The sequence below is a fragment of the Bacillus rossius genome, chromosome 3 (genome assembly GCF_032445375.1).
Source record: "Bacillus rossius redtenbacheri isolate Brsri chromosome 3, Brsri_v3, whole genome shotgun sequence".
Taxonomy (NCBI): domain Eukaryota; kingdom Metazoa; phylum Arthropoda; class Insecta; order Phasmatodea; family Bacillidae; genus Bacillus; species Bacillus rossius.
This window is the reverse complement of record NC_086332.1, coordinates 75,028,188-75,048,917: the sequence shown is the minus strand read 5'-3', so window position 1 is coordinate 75,048,917 and position 20,730 is coordinate 75,028,188. Positions and strand designations below refer to the sequence as shown.

General features: G+C 37.2%; 1 protein-coding gene across 3 annotated transcripts in view; it reads right to left on the bottom strand.

Annotated features, from left to right (window-relative positions):
• LOC134530911 (facilitated trehalose transporter Tret1-2 homolog) overlaps positions 1–20,730 on the bottom strand; it is a 100,776-nt gene that overhangs the window by 47,194 nt on the left and 32,852 nt on the right. Inside the window, exon 1 of one of the 3 annotated variants that reach the window (XM_063366220.1) lies at positions 4,288–4,596. The exons of the other annotated variants lie outside the window; for them this stretch is intronic. The gene's annotated coding sequence lies outside the window, so the exon portion shown is untranslated. Of the gene's footprint in view, positions 1–4,287; positions 4,597–20,730 lie in introns of those variants that run through there. 3 annotated transcript variants of the gene reach the window in all.

Here is a 20,730-nt window from a genome sequence, read left to right as displayed (position 1 = left end):
AAACCCGGAAAAACTCAGGTTTCTATGGCTTTGGGAAAACCTAATTTTTTTAATCGTGTACTGAACGATAAACTAAAAATAAATAATTTTCAGACGAAGGCTACCACACCAACTGTTAATAGAAAACTGCGCACCACATGATTTTTATGTGGAAAATATGTACCATAAATGTTAACTGTTTCGTCGGTTGACTTTCAACCGAACAAGCGTTACAATGAGCCTCCAAGGGCGGATCCGGAATTTTGGTCAGGGGAGGGTACAATTAAATTTTCCAATACAATTTTAGCACACTTAGAATTGGAATATTTAGTAAATTTTATTTGTGGTTCAAAAAGTCCTAATATGTGTATATATATATATATATATATATATATATATATATATATATATATATACACATACACACACATATACACACCCAGTAAAATAATTCTTAAGTAAGTTTGGTAAACTAAGATAAGGAATTAGGAAAAAATCTGAATATTTTTTCCGGGTTTTGGTGGGGGGGAAGGGGTAAATACCGCAATGCCCCCCCCCCCTTTTTTTTCTGGATCCGTCATTGTGAGCCTTAACCGCATTCTTCTTCAAAGATAGATCACTCAGCCGACCACCAAAAGACGTCTCTGCTAAGCAGTTTCAATTATAAATCCTTAGTGGATTCACTGTAATATTTTTTTTTAATGGAACAGAGATATTTATGTTAAATTACAGATATTTGTCAATTTGTATCTTTACATGAAAATAACTGTATCACAACAAAATAGTGTTCGCAGGAAAACTGGCTTCTGATTCTATACCCGGGAATTTATGATTTGTGTTCTCCCAGTACCACTAATTGATAAACTTATTAGCCGTTCCCTGAATATCTTTCCAATATAAACTGTGTACATTAATAAGCATAAAAAACCAAAAAAATCCCTATTATTAAATATTAGTTAATCTTTATCATGGTTTAAAGTTAATATGCTTGAATGAAACATCAATTAAAATATAAAATTATGCGCCAATTTCATTAAAAAATACTCCGTAGTATCGCTAAAAACGTATTTCATATCTGCAAAAATAACCATAGACATGTGTTGCACAAAGTTACAACGTCTGTCTTGTAGTTTTACAAACTATTTATTGCGACTTTTTTCCAAAGGAATTTTATTATAAAATTATATACTTTTTTTTTGTGGCCGTCGAAAGACCAAATTCGGCCACTAGTCTAGCGAAGAGAGACGAGATCTATCACACTAGAGTAAACACAGATATAAAACGAGTTCTAGCTACGGCGCACCGTGCTGAAGAGGTACGCCACTCTGTAGAAAACATTTCGTATACAGGTGGTGATGAATTTAGAGCCCAATGATGATACATTATAAGAATAGTCACCAAGTTTGAACATCTTGTTTTATTGATGTCGGAAGTTTTTAGATTGATATATTTCCTGGTGATAAAAGTGTAGTATTGAAGTAATTTTAACAAACAGTTTGAGTTGTGTTGCTACGGCAGTGTTTACATGGAGAAGAACAAAGTTTCCGTTTTCCCGCCATTTTCATTTTCAGCACGTATCCTTGAATCTGACTGATCAAGCGAGCACGTCTTAGCGTGTTTGTAGGCACGGCTTCCACAGGGATTCAAAAACCATAGTTAGAGACCGGAAATATCCGTGGGTTCATTTCGCGATAGGTTAGAATCCAAGTGCGTTTAACTTTTTGCTGCTCCAGTGATTGGACCGCAGTTTGCCCGAAGTCATTTCAGCCAATGAATAGCCCTCAACGTAAGACGCATCGAGTCACAAGCATCCTAGTTAAAAGGTGTCACGAGTCAGTAGACAATGAGCTGGTGTGATTTTCCTGCGTACATAGAGGATCGTGGATGGAGCCTATCCTAGAGGTCACTGAAACCGCAAATTTTTCCAGTCCCGACCCATAGTCATGTAAATTTACTCGATTTAACTTACAAATTTTTAAAACTAATTTTAACTGCCGCATTTCACCCATCACTAAACACCACGCCCGACAGGCCTAGGACAAACCCGACAACCCGACAGCCAGGCAGATAAATAATTATTACTAGAGCCATGTACTTATCGCGAAAATATTTACAGACCAGACTCGAAATGGCTGCGTGCACATTAGTACGACCAACTGTCAACAGGTGGTGCTAGCAGTATAAATGCGTCCTCTATGTGCGCTCCTGTGTGACCGAGCTGCGGGCGCGGTGCTCGCTCCACGGGTCCGCAGGTCTGGTCTAGCCCGCCCTCGTCACGCCCCCTTGAATGAGGAGTGCAGGCGGCGGCGACGTGTAGAGGGCCGTCATCATCTCATCAGCCCGCCGGGAGCCAGTTCCGCGAGCCCGCCAGCTGCTCGTCGGCTGGGTGTCTCTGGCTCTGCAGCGAAGAGCGACTGTTTGCGGCACCGGACAAACTCGCTTACTTTTGCTCGCAACATATTTTTTATTTTAATGTGTAAAAATCTTAGTTCTCGGTGTACGGCATTTGTCAGGGGAGCAATTTCGTGAATGAGTCGGAAGTCGATTGTAACGTAAATGTGTAGCCTACTCACAGAGCTGCCATCTGTGGAAGTCTCAGAAATTTCTAAAAGATGGCGGGCCCTCTTTATTCATCCGTACATATATTTTAACATTCGCGAACATTAAGAATGTAAACAAGCGTTTTCGTGTGCCAATTCTACAACTATCCTTTAATACTTTATGTTATATTTTAGAGTCATAAAATAATTAATTAAAACATAAAAAAAATGCGCATTACAAATTTGACAATTCTTAGTTAACATTGAAATGTAGAGATGGCGCAGCGTTCGTCATACTGTAGAGACACAAGAAATTGTTATCTTACGTATATTCGATACCATATTGAATAAGGGAATTTCATGATTGAATTTTCACTGTTATTTCTTAAAAGTTAAATTAGCTAAATAAGTAAAGGTTTGTTTCTAGGAAGATTTAAAGACAGATTTCTGTCGTTTAAGCAAAAGCAAATATAAATACATATGCCAAGTGTTATAACATAGGTTATAAAATGTTTCAGGTTAATTTGGTTTTAATAAATCTATTAGATTGCAACTTATAGTTTGAAAAATACTTAAAAGCTAAAGCTACATTCTTAATGCTTTAGAGTGAAGTGTACTTCAGCCACATCGCCGATGACGTCTTGGCGTGGCCACCGGCTTCCATCCCTCCGTCTACTCTCTCTCTCTCTTTCAGGGCCTCGTCGTTTCTCTTTCCTTATTCTTTCTTCTTCTTTCTCGCTTCCCCTCCCGGCTGAGCTCTGCGCAGGCGCGCTAGGCCTGAGGCTATACTATTTAAGGCCAGGAGAGCTCAGACTCATCCTTATTTCTCGTAAATTTGATAATAAAATGTCGTTTATTAAATTTGAGTTTCAATTCTTTTAGTGCTGTATTGAGTAATCCTTAAAAATTAGCACACACTAAATCACCAAATTAATTATAAAACAAATAATTTATTTAAAAATAATAATAATTTCCTGAACCGATGAGATTTTGTTCATTTTTATTAATACACAGGGATGGTTAGATCAAGAGAATACAAGTAGCGTAAGCATGAGGGAAAATTGCAAACTGGAAGAGTACGGCCAGAAAAGGATTGCTCGTAACTCCACTAATGTAACCGGGAATTTTGTTCGTTACCTAGAATAGATGTTACACATCACTGGCTAGTACTGTAAGGATTGCTACTTATTTTTCAGGAACTTAAATTGCTAAGTTACTGGAAAAAGTAAGTAGCCGACAGAAATAGGTATAATGATTTTGCTATCAACAAAAACACAAACGTGTAGGCCTACTTACCAAGTTTGTAACTCGCTAAAACAACCATAAGGAATATGCAAAGATATTTCTGTCTATTTTACCCGATACACAAACCATTTCCATTACGGTAGATTCGATAAAAACCAGATATTTAAATAACTCAACTCACCAACTTTTTTCCAATAAGAGTTTTTTTTTTAAATTGTTGGTTTCGTTTTCTAATTGATTTAAAAATTTTAATTTAATTTTTTTTTAATGTGAGCGAGTCTATCAGTACTAGTCAGTGATGTGTAAACATCTGACCTCGGTAACGAGCAAATTTATGTGTTCTCATGTTACTAATACACTGACGTCGCTGGGGCTGATCCCGTTGGTGGTGGTTGATATCCCGGTTGCTCAGATGGGTGGTAGAGGGGTTCGAGCCTCGTGGCCTGGGGGATCCAGCCTAGCGCAGGTGTGTCACTGTCCCAGAGAGTACCGCAGGTTCTCGTCGTGGAACGAGATGACGAACCTGAGAAGTTCCCCGCCGTGGTTGCGTCCCGCGTCGTCCGAGACGTCCGTCTGCGAGCGTCCGCGAACACGCGCCTCCAGCGCTTCCGACGAATCTGCTGCCTACAGCCACACTCCAACTATGCTGCTCACGCGGCAGCTGCGCGACTTGCGATCTGTCGTCTTTGGCGATCCGCGCGATACTGGCGCTATACGATAATCCGGCTCGCAATTTTATCACTGCCCACACTCCCCTCACTCCCACATGCTCACTGCTGGTGCCATCGGGGCAAAGAGGTGGCAATGTACAACAACAGTCTAAGCAACTGGGAGGAACACTTGGGGCGACGTCAGATTATAACGAATCATGTGAATAATAAGTATTTTCATTAAACATAAATTATTGTTTTCCCTGTGTAAAAGTTAAAAATTAAAAATGCGATATATTTATTAAGAAGAAAATCTTGGCCTTCTATACACATAACGTCTATCTTTTTGGAACACTTCACTTCGAATTTTTTTGAAGGCGGAAACGGATAACAAAACTGAAGAATTTAAAAGTGGGGGAATGCTTGATTTGCGTTCTGCGTAATTAATGAATGAATATTCTTAAATGTGTTTATTTAACTTGTTGTGGGTAAATCCTTTACCTGTTGGTTATTTTCTGTCTGCCTAGACTCGAACAGTAGAAGTATGTTTTGGGGGCTCTGGGGACTGGGTTCTGGGTGTGGTGCCGTGGTGCCAACCGCCATCTTGGATTATGATGTCACGGTAGCCATCTTGGATGACCTTGACCTTGAACTTTGACCTTGACTTTGACCTTCAACATTAGACAAAAACTAGCCAAGATTTAGCCAAAAATCGCCAAAATCAGTCATAATTTCTTTTTTTTTTTTAATAAAATCCCACCATAAATTCTCAAAAAATTCCACAATTCAAAAATTAGGATTTCGAAAACCTAAAAAAAAAAAAGTGCCTTAGAAAGAACCAAAATTACTAAAAACGGCTTAAGTATCCATGTCTAAAGCCTCCGATAAGCCATTTCTACGAATTAAGATACCATGACCGCCTTTTTGAATTATGACGCCACCGTTGCAATTTCCGTTATGGCCTCCATCTTGAAAATCCGTAATTTTTACGTTAGAAAATCGGCAAATATTTTAAAATGTATAAAAAATGAAATAATCGAATTAAATAATAAAACTTTAATAAAAATTTCTTTTAAAAAATTCATGTACACTTATGCTACGGAAATAGGAGTCCTCGGTTCAAACCCGATTAGGTCAAAAATTAAAAAAAATGATGACCGATCCTTCTTCCACAGAAGCCGCTGGCAGACTGACCTCCCACCACTTATGTCAAGGTATATATATTGTCAGCGAGTATGACGTCGTGTCCGCCATCTTGGAAATCTTTATTTATTATCCGATTTTAATGAGAAAAAAAACAGTGAAACATTTTTCCCTTTTCTTACCGAACGCCTCGCATGTAAATGCCTCAACTTTTAATCTGTGACATTTCCCCTAGACCGGATCTATCATCGCCTGAGTTTTTGAGGTAACACTTCTCTAGGCATGTTCAGGGTGAAGTTTTAGTATACACCAGAATTGCAATGAAATAAGCGCCCATTACACAATGGAAATTTAACAGGTTTGCATGCATACACATGCATTCAGAAACTACTATAGTAACGAGCCGAAGTCGTTCTAGATGGCGGACTCACGTGTGGCATCATGTTCCCTCCTTATATTTTAACATTCGTGAACATCATGAAATGTATTAAGCGTATTAGTGTGGGAATGTCCATTTATGGCAGTGAAACTATCCTGAATAACATTTTTATACTTCAATATTGATACCAAGATGTAATCTCAAGTTTAAAAATGCCAAAAAAATTGTGCTGGAACAAACATAGCGTCAAAGATATTTAACATTTGGTTGGTTCTCTAAAGCATCAAGAATGTAGCTTTAGCTTTGAAGTTTTTTTGAAACTAAAAGTTTGAATCCTATATATATATATATATATATATATATATATATATATATATATATATATATATAAACACAAAATTAACCTGAAACACTTTTAAACACATATTATAACACTGAGTAGGCCTATATGCATGTTCTTTTAGCTTAAATAACAGAAATTATTATGTAAATACTTCCTGCAAACTTTAATATTATTTAACTAATTCAACGTTTAAGATTTAACAGTAAAAATTTAATCTCGTAATTCTTTTATTCAACGTGGCGTCGAATATGTGTAGGCTAGCAATTTCTTGTGTCCCTACAGTATGGCGAACGCTGAGATATCATTACATTTCAATGTTAACTAAGGATTGTCGAAATTGTAACCCATAATTTTTTAAATTATTATTATAATTATTTATTTGTATAACTATAAATTATAGCATACGATATTAAATAATAGTTGTAATATTAGTATGAAGTTTAGTTTGGCACAATACACCTAATATATCCTGATGTTCGCGAAAGTTAATACTTATATACGGATGAATCATGCGAGTCCGCTATCTTTTCGATATTTCGGATACTTTCACAGATGGAAACTCTGTGAGAACATATTTCCGTTTCAATCGGCTTCAGTTCCATTAACGAAATTATTTTTTACCAAACGCCGTACACCGATAACTAAGATTTTTACACATCAAAAACATCAACAGTGATGTGAATAGACATTTATTATACTTGCACCTACGAACCTGAACTATTGATCGTGGTTAAGGCAAGTGAATAAGCACACTTGGACGGCACAAGCGAGTGGCGAGAACAGCATAACGGGCCGTGCTTGCGAGGAGTCGACACTGAGCTGAGCGCCTCGCCCAGTGTAACCGAGGCGCCGAGCCGCGGGTGAACGCCTGCGCCCGCCCAGACCTGCTGACGAGCGCGTCCCGCCACTCGATACGTGCGCCACTTCCGCTCGTCCGGGCGGCGAGCCGGAGGCAGCTGTGTTTGCCCTCCCCCTCCCCCTCCCCCTCCCGCAACCCAGGACTGCGCAACAAACTGCCCTTCTCCCCCCCCCATCCCCGGGGCCTCTTCCACACCTGGCAAATAGTAAGACATTACAGTAATTTGACGGACGAATTAACTTCAAATAAAACCAAGGTTAACTGGGTCCTCGTAGAAACATCGCCGTATTTCGACTTCAGCGGTTTGTTTATTCGGCATAAACTAGGTAAACACACTCGCAGAAGAAGAAAAAAAGGTTAGTCAGTTTTTTTTTGACTTGAATACGTCTAATAAATCGATGAACTCCGGCTGCACGCACGAAAAAGTGTCCCGTTACGCTCATTGTCCCGTTTCGCTGTGTCCCGTTACGCTCATTTTATATTGCTCTTTGCTAACCTGACCCTCCTAGCATTGCGACCGAGTCTGTGGCGTGATTCTGTTTTCATGCATTTCAATGTAACATTTTCATTGCTCTTTGCTAACCCGTTCCTCCTAGCATTGCTGCAGAGTCCGTGGCGCAAATATATTATTTTTGACTGCATCTTGGTGTTGGGTAAGCCATTTTCCTTCACATCATCCTTGAAACACTCCCATTCGTTTCCTACTTTTCCTATCATCGTCCTATCCTTAACACAATAACACAGATTGGAAGAAGTTAAATAGCAAACATGTATAAAAGTTATAGTTAAAATAATCTCTTCGTTAAAGTAATAAACATATTTGAATTAATGAGTGCAAATAAAAGTAAATTTATCAATTAAATTGTAGATTTCATTTCACTCCTTCTATGTATCCATACAAAATAGTGATAATTCAATAAAAATGATTCAATTTTATTCATAAAAGTATGCAATCATTTCATCAATGTTTTGTTATGACGTTGTCACGTTAAACTATCGTCCGTCAACCGACTTTACAGACAACCAATTTTTTTTTTTTTTTTATGTTTTACTTATATTCCAAGCTCATCCTTGTGGGTTCACGTTCAAAAGAGAATCAACTTAGTAACGGTAAATTTAAGATCCCTCGACATTTACGAAGATCCCTTGAGAATTGGTAACCAAGGTGAACACTTTCAACAGTGCACGGCATCTATTTCTGCCCCGCCCAACTCTTCTCAACTGGACCTTTCTTCCTTATCCAATGGTTGCCTTGCTTGCCTTGAGCCATGCATTCGCTAGGCAACAATCGAGGCGCAACTCGTAACCGCCCAACATGTTTGGCAACGTTGCACAACAGCGTCCGGCGTCGCCAGAAGATGCAAAACATGACGCGCGTCGTGCTGCCTCCGTTATACCCGTAGTTGTATTGTTTATACGTTCACGCGACGATGTCAATAGTGCGTCTAACGAACGTGCACTTCAACTTCAATATATATATCAAAATTGTGTTTATCGGATACTAATCAAAATTATTGTGGAAGTAAATGTAAAAAAATTAATAGATGAAATGATATAAAATCGCAGCTGAGTTCAACACTAGCAACTCAGGCGACACGTTGTCAACGACTGATCATGTGTGGACAGACAACGTTGCTAAAATAAAGTTCACGTTGTAGCTCTACATTTTGGGGGCTACATGTTGCGCGACAACTGTTGCCTTTTGAACGCATGGCTTTAATGCATGTTAATTTATTTCTGTGTCTATGTGGGTTTCATCTTGGTCACAGAGTATACATAGCTTTGGCTAGGGCGACCAAAAGGGTGTCAATCGCTACCCCAGTAGCACAAGATGCTGTGATCTCCCACGCGTGGTATAACCCCAACCGTAAACCGGACTCTTCCCACGCACACTTAGAATAAATTAGAGCAAATTCACGTGTTCTCGTGTTGCAAATACACTCATAATACGAAAGTCAGACACGATTTTTTTTTTTTAATGCCGACCGTGATGAATATACACGCAAATTGATTTCTAACTACATTTCTTGACGGGAATCACATTTAGTTTACACACCCGCCGAAGCAGCTACGTCGACTGCTGATTAATTTGATTAGCAGACCGAAATTTTAGACCATACTTGAAATGAAAGGCTCCGAATAAAGCGAAATAGACTTGAAAAAATAATTGATGGATCGCGTCCATCTGATCGCACTCTAATTGTGGTTCCTGCGCCCACGTCCGGCGTGGACCAACGTCCATCTGTGATCTCGGAGAGCCCAACTTCAGTAATGAGTTAGTGAGCATTAGCCCGAATAAAAAAAAAAATGATATTCTAGAGTGGCAACGGTGCAATAATTTAAACAAAAATGTTAACCTTTGGTCACGTGCTTGACTTGAAACAAATGCTTGAAAAAAGAACACGTTGGTGACGGAATTACCTTAAAAAAAAAAAAAAAAAAAAATCATGTAATGTTTATAAGGTTAAACATGGTGAGAACGAACCTTTAGCCACCTTGCAAATCCGTGTAAAGTAAGACAATAATGTTGCAATTACCGGTTCTCAAACGAACACACAGACCGCAGACCCGCGGAAGAAGTCTGTTACATGTCATTAGGTGCGCTATTTTGTTGTTTAAAGTATTTCTAGTATTGAATTTATTTATTGAAAAATTAAATGTTGAACCGTTTGGCTAGTGACATTTTAAGAGGCCAAAAAATATATCCGTCCGAAATGCTCTATAGTACACCGTAAGGGCAAGTGAAGTGTGCAAGGTAGCATGAACATTACTATGTAGGCCTACTTGAATTCGTACACGAAGTTAGATCCCCTTTTTATCTCTCTATCCATCTCTATCCTCCTCTATAGCGCTCTCTCCTCTATGCATATACATCTATAAATATATCTATATCTCTATATATGATTCTATACAAATTAAAATATTTAATATCTATGTTTTTACCTAGTTATACTTTTATCTATCATTTGACCTGTCACATCTATGACATAGGTAAGAATATAAAAACACGCGCGTATTCGAATGCAATGTTGTGTCAAAATGTCAAAGCAATCACGTTCGACACATCTGTGGCGTCGCGTCAGTACGACAAAATTGGCGGACACGACAAATTTACCTATTGGAAAAGTTATCTATTTCCATCACGTCGCGGGAAAGACGTTACTGAAACGAGAGTACGAATTTGCAGACTTGAGACCCGGGCGTTGCAGATATGGCGTCAATAACACTGACCGAGTTCACTGGCTGCTCGTCGGCGAACCAACCCCCGCGCGTGTTAACGTGACGTCACCAGATCCGCGAGAGACTAGGCGAGCGAAACTAGAGCTCGTAAGAGGTTCGCCATGAGATTACATCTCTATACTTGAACCACATCGCTTTCTAGCTTTTTTAAACACCAGTTTTAACGCTCGGTATTACCCCGGTATGCGTCAGTCAATTCGGAATATAAAAATATATTGAATCAATCTCCCGTGTTGCAAGAATCATTCAAAGAAAATATCAGTATTGTTTTTTTTTTTTAACCACTTCTTGGTTTTTTGCTCAGGCCTTTCTTAAGGCAATGATGATGTACACAGGGTTTCAGCTCACCATGTTGCAGCCTCGAATGGTGTACTAACGTAGTATTTAGTACATAGGGCCACGCCTAACCGAGCTGTAATTGGTCCTTGTGGGCGGTCGTGATTGGTTGACGGTCTGGCCAATTAGGTCGAGAGTCTGCTGAGCAGAAGCTCCGTTCATCCAGCTGTCTGGAATCAGTATCTGTCTTCGTATAGGGTTTCGTGGACGGTCATCTTTTTTCCAGCTGAACCAAAGTGAGAGAATAAAACAATGAGCAGGGGCGTAGCCAGGGGGGGGGGGTTAGGGGTTCAACCCCCCCCCCCCCCTTTAGCACCAAATCTTTAATTAATTTCTTATTCATCACTCAAACAAATTTCATATTAAAATTAATAAAATTTTTACTATTACAATATTTAAATTTAAGTACCGAAAACTGCTAAAATAGCACTATTTTACACCTTAAAATCCAAATTTTCCCGGGGGAGGGCCCCCGGACCCCCCACTTTAATACGGGGGGGTTTGCTTCTTAACACCCCCCATACACAAATCCTGGCTACGCCACTGCAAGAAAGCACAATAATCAGACAAAGGAATAAAATAATAAAGCAGAGATTAAGAAGGATGAATATATCCTAGTTGAAACACAATATCCGGTCCGATGAGAATAAGTGTGACATGATGAAGACACGACAATAGACAGAAACATGATTAGGAAAATGTAAAGTTTGTTTTTTAATAAATAATGTCATGGAAATGAATGAACGTAATTGGACGAAATTTCGTTGCAAGAAGTGTGAACAAAGATCAAGAAACAATAATGACAGCAATGGTGGGATGCCGTATAATAAGGTCACAAGAGAATAAGATAATTATAAAACTAGAACACGTAACCTCTAGTGTAGGTACCCTGACAGGGATTAGATCTAGGCGGTGTATCAGGATGTGTCATTATTTTGGAATCATTTGTACCACAACGTGCGATGAGTTAGCGAGACAGCTTGATTGAACTGAGCTCTGTTTTTTCGTGAGTAGTTTATTCGCCGAGTAGCTACCAGTCCGGTGCGACTGACGCGCTTATGCGCGAACCACGTCACGCCATATCTTTGTTCGGCCTGTGGACATCACGCTGACATGCACCAGATACTCAGGGCGACAGGACCTCCAACACTGGAGTGGACTCGAAACCAATTTTGATACTGACACGACGCTCGTTAGTTAACTACACAGAATACAATTTTCTGTACTATTACTAAAGATTCCTTTAGAAATAAGTTACTGAAAAATATTTTGTAATATTACAAGAAAAAATATTTTAACTTACAACACATGTCTATGTTTTGCATATATAAAAAAATATGTTTTTTCCAAGTTTATACTGAGTATTTCTTACAAAAATTGGCGCTCAATTTTATATTTTAAGCGATGTTTTATTTAGGCATACTTTTTTTTAAACCACGCAAAAGATAATCGAATATTCAACAATGAGAATTAATTTTGTTATATCATGTTTATTATGTGCGCAGTTATAGCCCGTCCCACTCTTAGATTGCAGTACACGGCTTATGTCGCGCGCTGTTGCCAAATCTCTAACACATTACGAATTTCAGGAAATGCGTGTCTTTGTAATTCGGATCGAACAAGAAGCATTTTAAGAAATCATATCGTAATTTATAATATTTTATACTATTACACATATAAATTTGTAATAATGACACTTTTATGTAAATTTCAAATAAAAACTACCTATTGTAGACGAAAATTTCTTATAGTTTTCTTTTATGTTCTAAAAATCCCATATATATATATATATATATATATATATATATATATATCACATTTTCATGGGCCCGATAAATGCCGTATTTTTGGACAAGTCATGTCCAAAATGATAAATAAAATACGGTAATGTAAATTCTCGGTCGAGTAAGTTATGAGAAAAATCCGAACTGGTTCGAAATGGGGAAGATTTTTTGAAAAACAGAAAAATCGCAACTCCCATAATATGAATAATATCGAATCCGTTTTAACGTATGATAACTCGGAGTACCTAATGCCGAAAAATGTTTTCTAAATAAATTTTTGATACGACCAGCCATAACTGCATGGGTTCGAAAAAATTTCCACCGGACAAAAAAAACGTAACTGCCTTAGTAGACACCTTATCAAATCTGTTTAAATTGTTTGTAAATATCATAATTATTTTCCAAAACTTTGTCTAAAACAATGTTTGATACGATGCTTGGTGTTGACAAGGATAGAAAAATAATTCAAAATTTTGTACCATGATCGCTATTAAATTCCTTCGTATTTATTTCATACATTTTACATATTATGTTCAAGAATCGATTAAAATATTTTTGTTGACTAAGGAAGCCATGTATTTGAAATTGCTTGTAGGACAGAACTCCACTTATCTAAACACACGACCCTGTTTCCTCTTACGACGGCAGCGCGCGCTCTTGTACTGATAAGACACATATTTAACAGCTATTTCCACGGAAACTGTAGAAGCAATTGAGATGGAGCTGCTTTTAAAAACTAATTCAATTCATTGTGAACATTTTTCACGCTTTCGTCCCCCATCTATCTTTAATAGAAAAAAAAAATTCCGCTGGTCAACTTTTTTATGTGTCAGTTTGTGAGAAAATGCATTTCAATATATTAAAAAAATTATTTAAGTGAAACCTGTACAGTTTTTGTCTTAACATTTTTTCGGTGGCGTCCTAAGGCATTAATTTACTAATAAAAAAATCTGAATGAAATATCCATGTAGGTGTTTTTGTTTTGATGTGAAACATATCGGAATACTTCAAAACAGTTCGCAGAGAATAAGTTATGTTTTTTAATTTTTTCGGACACTTAAAATATTGTTAAGTATTCAAAATAAGCATTGCCTGATGCGTATTTCGATGCTATACAATATGAAAAAAAAATTGGTCCAAAAATTAAAATTTTAAATTTCGTTTGATATTTGGCAACAACGCACGAAGAAACAAGGACAGTGCTTATGTTAGAGAGAGAGTTACTTCCACACTGCAATCTAAGAGTGGGATGCTCTATAGTACTGGAAAGCTATTCAGGGAACGGTTTACAAATAACTTTAACTATTGGAGACACTGGGTCAACTTAAAGCATAAATGCCCGGGCCAGAATCCGAACCCAGTGTTACTGCGAACACTATTTTGTAGTGATACAGTTGTTTTCATGTAAATGTACAAACTGACAAATATATGTAATTTACATGACTATTTCTGTTCCATTTACAAAAAAAAATGATTCCACGACCCGTCCCCACGTGATTGTGACACGTCAGCGGACACACACGACCACCGAGCACGCATGATGATATCGAGAGTTCGGCGAAGATAAATCCCAAATTCAGACTGACTATCTGTGACCGTGCAGAAATATAGGATAATGCGAGCAAGCTCATCTGCTGTGCTAAGTAAGGCCGCTTCTACATTAGCATGAAGAACAATTACATGTAGTACGTACATGTTCTCAGAAATGACATCACGACGACTGTCCGAATTGTGGAAGCGAAGCATGCAACCATGCGAGTAAATGAATCTGTGTACTTCTCGCGTAACTGCATGCAAAGAAACGATATGATCTTAAAAATCGTGTTGTAGATTACGATTTAAAAAAAAAAACATTTAAATAATTTTCAGAATCGTAATATCATTTTCACCTTACTTTTCATTGAGTTTGCAAACTGAATGAAAAAGAAATTAAAATTTAAACCTCTTTATAAGGAAGTTTCAACAAATACGTGCACATATATATTCGTCGTAGCTTACGAAATAAAGGTAGAACTAAATTCGTGCGTGCGTGTGAAGTTTACAAAATTACTAATTTAAGCTAAACTTTTATTTTTCGAAAAAAAAAAAATATATATATTTATTTAGAAAATAATAATGTAAACAACTCGTTGGCCTAGCTAAAGCCGTTTTTGGAGGCTAAACATCGTACACGTCCGAACTGTTACGGTATATCACAAGGGCAACTGAAGTACGCGGCTCGCACGTACGTATCTGTGCACTTCAGTTCGGGCACGGTCTCGGGCACACTGCCCGCTACCGTTCAAACGAAACACATTGTGTCAAATTTTGTCGTAATTTATCCGGGCTACGATCGACAACATTACTTTCAGAGTAAAGTTATGTGATACAGAGAAAATCTTGAGGTAAACTGGATTAATTGTAGATTTGGAATGAACAAGACGTAAACTGCATTCATAATGTGTAAACATTCCTTTGTTTACATAATTAAAGAGTACCAACTGCACGATCTTTGCACGTTTTTTTTAAATACAATTTATAAAACGAGTTAATTGACTTAAATTGTAGTACTAAAAACAGAAACAACTCGATACACGTTACAATTTTAAACAATAATTACGTTTGTATATATTTACAGAACTACAACTATCGCCAAGACGGATTTTGTTTCCAATTCATTTCAATTGGGTGGTTTGTGTAAATTTGTTTTCATTTAACTCAGTTTTGCCGCTCTGACTACAATTCACTCCGTGCTGTCCATCAGTATTCAGTGGTGAGTTCTTGGGGCGGTCGAAGAGCGAACGTTCCTCGCAAAGTGAAGTTTCGGAACGCAGTACTGACATAGAGCATAAAGAGAGTAGGGGAACCCTAAGGCACGACAAAGCGACGCATGCCCGATGGGCAGGGCCTGCTCCCTCCCGCGCGGCCGGCCACGAAATCATCATAATCATCATCCACAGTCACCACCACCGCGGTCATTCGTTTTACAAGTTGAAAACTTGTGGTTTTGTGATTTATCTATACACCGAACTGCAATAAATCGGCAACTATTTTTTTCTTCACAAATACACGTCATCACAGTGAAAAATGCTTCCACAGGTACCCGAACCTATGTTATGGAATCTCATTAATCTATTTTCTCACCATATTGTTTGTTCGAACTGCACCCATCATAGCGCTGGTACGAGCCTCGACTGTTTGTTCAATTCGGCATACAGTACACTGTAATTGTTTTGTAAATGGAACATAAATATTTTTATGTAAATTACAGATATTTGTACATTTGTACATTTACATGAAAACAATTGTATCACTACAAAATAGTGTTCGCAGTAATACTGGGTTCGGATTCTTACCCGGGCATTTATGCTTTGTGTTGTTCCAGTACCTCCAATAGCTAAAAGTTATTTGTAAACCGTTCCCTGAATAGCTTTCCAGTATTAACTACATACATAATAAGCCTTGATAAAACAAAATGAAGTAAAATCTTTGAATATTCTAGAATCTTTTTCGTGGTAAAAAAAAATTATTCTCCAATGAAACATCAATTAAAATATAAAATTGAGCGCCAATTTTCGTAAGGAATACTCAATATTATCTGGAAAAAAACTTATTTGATACGTGCAAAAATAACTACAAACACGCGTTGAACAAAAGGTTTACAATATAGTTCTTGTAGTATTACACACTATTTCTCGGTTACTGGTTTCCAAAGGAATATTTTGTAAAAGCACAGAACGTTTTTTTCTGTGGAGTAGCAATCAGCTGACTTCCTTTGATATAACCGCAATCTACCCATAATTCCTGCGCGTTGCACACGGACTTGGTGGGCGGCAACAGCTCTCCGCGAATCTTTGGTTCGACACCCGGATCAGGTAGTCGGACGAGACCCGCCCCTGGCATGAGCAAAGTTTGCTGCTTATCCTGTCACGGTATGTTCTGAATGAGCAATACAGGGTGTCTATAAAATAATGTCCCAGTTTAACTTAAGACTATTTACAACAAATCATACATCAAGTCGAAGGTAAACTAACCTGGTTTTTTCGTACATATGTTTAACGTGTGCACATTTAGCAATACGACACACATATAACCTGAAGACCAATACTTTCCACACTTTGGTTAACAAGTCCGGAGTAATGGAAGAAATAGGCTCTTCAATTCTGTGTGTCAACTCTGGCAAATCATTAGGTAGTGGCGGAACGTAGACGCGATCTTTAATAAAGTCCCAAAGAAAAAAAACCCTTACGGCACAGCCTACAGGCGTAAGTAGATTTCGAGGTACCTATTTATTCTGAGAATATTATGGAAAATTCTATAAACTCATGGAACATTTTAAGAACTTAATGTAGCCTATATAACATCCTATATGTTTAACAATATTCAAAAAAGATCGATTTAACATTTTCTCATATTCCATGGAGCGAAAATATTTTGGAAGTTGCATCCAAAGTCTTAATGAATTTCATATTATGCCTACTAAGGTAGTTATGCAATTATTTTTACCTTCAAAAACTATTTTTAAATCCTTGCACTAATACGTGGTCGTATAAATTTAATTTGGACAAATGTTTAAGGTCACATTAAGATGGTTATTAATAAATTTCGACGAATTTGGTACTAAGAAAGTTGATATTCTTTTTAAATTTCAAACACTGTTTTAACAGTAATAGTAAGTTTTTTTTAATTGTCTCAGTCAAAGATTTTAGATAAAGTTTAGACATTTTATAATAAATTCTAATGGATTAGATAGTATATCTTTTTTAAAAAAAGTAATGGCATTTGGTCTTTCTACCTTTGTTATTTCCACCCATTGCAGTAATCGTTTGTATGACCAAAAATTGTTTCAGATATACGTTTTAGGTCAAAATTATATGTTTACAAACAATTTGAACAGATTTGATAGTGTACCTACTAATAGAGTTATGATTTTTTTTAATTCCACCCCTCATTTTTTCAACACCTTGCAGTAATGGTTCGTCTAATAAAAAATTGTTTCAGACAAAAGTTTTAGAAAAAAATTATAAGATTTACAAACAATCTTATTGGATTTAATAGTGTACCTACTAAGGGAGTTATGAATTTTTTAAAACTTTTACCCTTTATTTTTCCAACATTTGCAGCAATGGTTCGTCTAATCAAACTTGGAACGCCCAATCTGAGAAATACTGTTGCTGGAAAAGTAGAAAAGTTAGTGTCTGGTGTAAAAAAAAAAAAAAAGCAATTTTGTTCAGAAATTCACAAGATACAACAACAGAGGAAAAGATGTTAGGATTAAGAGGTGAAGTAGAAAATGGGCCTAGCCATGCATTTGGCGAACACAAGAAGTGCACTGTATTGGGTTATTTTTGTGAGGGCAAAAAACAAGACGAAGAAAACCTTGTACCACAACTTCAAGAATGTGGCCTTTACACTAAAATAAAGGATGCAGCACATTTCTTAGCAATGCATTCACGTAGCTTATTGTATAATGTGGATAGCAATGTTGTGGAGCAATATAACTCCGTAGTTGCTAAGTTCTCTGGTGGAAAAAGAATCAACTATGCAACAAATAGGTCCTACCAAGGAAGATGTGCTGCAGCAGTTGTGGCTCATAATACAAAGACACCACACTATTTCCTACACAAAACACTTCATAACGGAATAAGTCCAAACAATTTACAAACGATTGGAATTCAGAAGAAAGTTAAGAACAGATTTACAAGCCGAAAAAAGGAGGAACCAGAAGGTGTGTCGGCGACCACTTCTTAGAAGGTCTTTAGCTAAATGCTATTCAGACAATCATTATGGTCCATACTGCCAGCAACCAGACATGAACCCAGAAGTGTACGAGAGTGAAAAGATGTAATTTCTCGACTCCCTAACAAAAACTGAAGAAGAAAGGCAAAAAAACTTAAAAGAGATACGTTACTGCAAGCAGGTAGTGCAAAATGGCTCGAGACTCGACGAAAATTGTTAACTGCCACAAAAATTTGGAAAGGTGTGTCGCAGAAGGCTTAAAACAAGCTGTAAAAATTTGGTAAAAAAACATCATATACTCTTCAGATCTAGTTCATGTTCCGGCAATTGAACATGGGAAGAAATAAAAAAAAAAAAACAGCTTTGAAACAGCTTGAGGTGCAAGAAAACATAACTGTAAAAGAATGAGGCCTTTTCGTTGACAAGCAGTATCCCTTTTTAGGAGCAACACCTGACGCCCTAGAAGGACAAGATGGGCTTGTAGAAATTAAATGTCCCTCTTCAGCAGCTGGCAGAAACGCTGTGGAAGCAGTTGCCGAAGGGAAAATAAAATATCTGTCACGAATATTGGATACGAATTGCAACTGAAAAAATGTCACGAATATTATTACCAAATACAAGGACAACTCCACATAACAAATCGAAATGTATGCCTTTTCGGTATCTGGACATCAACAGAACAAGAAATGGTTGTTATAAGAATAGAAAGAGATGATCTATACTGGAAGAATTAAATGGAACCTAAATTGGTCAAGTTCTATGAAGAATCTTTGCTCCCAGAACTTGTCGACCCCAGACATACACGAAATATGGAGTGACCCTTAGAAACATGTATAAATGTTATTTACCATAAAACATACACTCTTGGACACAGGTAGTTAGGTAACATCTATCAACACATCGGGATAGAATCCAGGTTTTTATTAAGAATAAAATGGCTATTCATCAGGGACAACTAACATATGTGTAGAGATAGAATCAAAGTAGTATAGAATAGGGGCTGGCACAGGGTCTAGGGTGTGGTGTCTGTGGTGTTGACCTGCATCTTGTATTGTGACGTCACGGCGGCCATCTTGGATGGTTGTGACCTTGACCTTTGACCTTGACCTTGAATTTGACCTTCAAAATGTGTCAAAATTCTCCAAAATTGGGCAAAATTTGCCCAAAATTCCTCAAAATTTCCATTTTTGTGGAAAAAAATTCCACCAAAAAATCTGAAAAAATTAAAAAAATAAAAAATTTCTCTTTTCGAGGGAAAAATTCCCGTTTCGAGGGAAAATTTCCCGTTTTTAGTCCTTAAAAATCCCGGTGGCTAGAAATGTCCATATAGCGGCTTAAGCATCCATGTCTACAGCCGCAGATAAGCCTCTGACGTCATATTGGATGATGACGTCACCGTTGCAGTTTCCGTTACGACCGCCATCATTAACTTTTTTATTTATTATCCGATTTTAATGAAATTTTTTTTAAATTTATAAAAAAATTCATTTAATAAAAATTTAATAAAATATTTATAAAAAATATACATTTACGACATGGAGTTCGGAGTCCTCGGTTCGAACCCGACGAGTGCAAAAAAATAAAAATGGCGACCGATCCAACCCTCACAGTGGCTGCTGGCAGACTGACCCCCACCACTTTTACTAATGCACATATACCATCAGGTAGTATGACGTCATGTCCGCCATCTTGAAAATCCGTAATTTTTATGCTAGAGATTCGGGAAAATTTTTATCAATCATTAAAAAAATTAAATAATAGAATTAAATAATAAAAATCTTAAAAACCACTGTTGCACGTATCGTTATTGTCGCCATCTTGGATTATATAACTGTAGCATGTTTTGTTACGTCCGCCATCTTGTCTTCGTCTGCTGGAGACCACCATCTTGTTATCGTTGGCTAGAGTGCGCTGACGCCATGTTAGTTTAATTCTTACCCACTAGAGTGCAGTAATCATTTATTATTACTGTGACACCCACCATCTTGTCATTTGGCCGCCATCTTGAAAATCCGTAATTATTTAGCTAGGAATTCGGGAAAAATTCCAAAATTCATTAAATAAATCACCCATTAATTTACATATTGAATCGCTGGATTCCCGTCCTTGGTTCGATACCTGATCGATGCAATAATGTTTAATTTTATGTAAAATAATAATAATTTCAATAAACCATGTTCAACATTCTTAAAGAGACTTTAAAACCTCTACTACCATCATCCTATAAGCCATCAACACCACAATCTTGGAAAATTCGTAATTATATTGCTAGAGATTCGGGAAAAAGTTACAAATTCATTAAATAAATTTGCAAACAATAAAATGATTAATTAGGTCGACTAAGGTCCTTGGTACGATTCGGAATGAAGATGGAAAAAAATAAACATAATATAATAGTGAAAGGTTCGAGAAATAAAACAACACAAGTTCTTTCACAAAATAAACTTTATTACATAATTTCTACTTTACTACACGAACACTTGCGAAAGCCAGCAATCTTATAATCATTTAGGT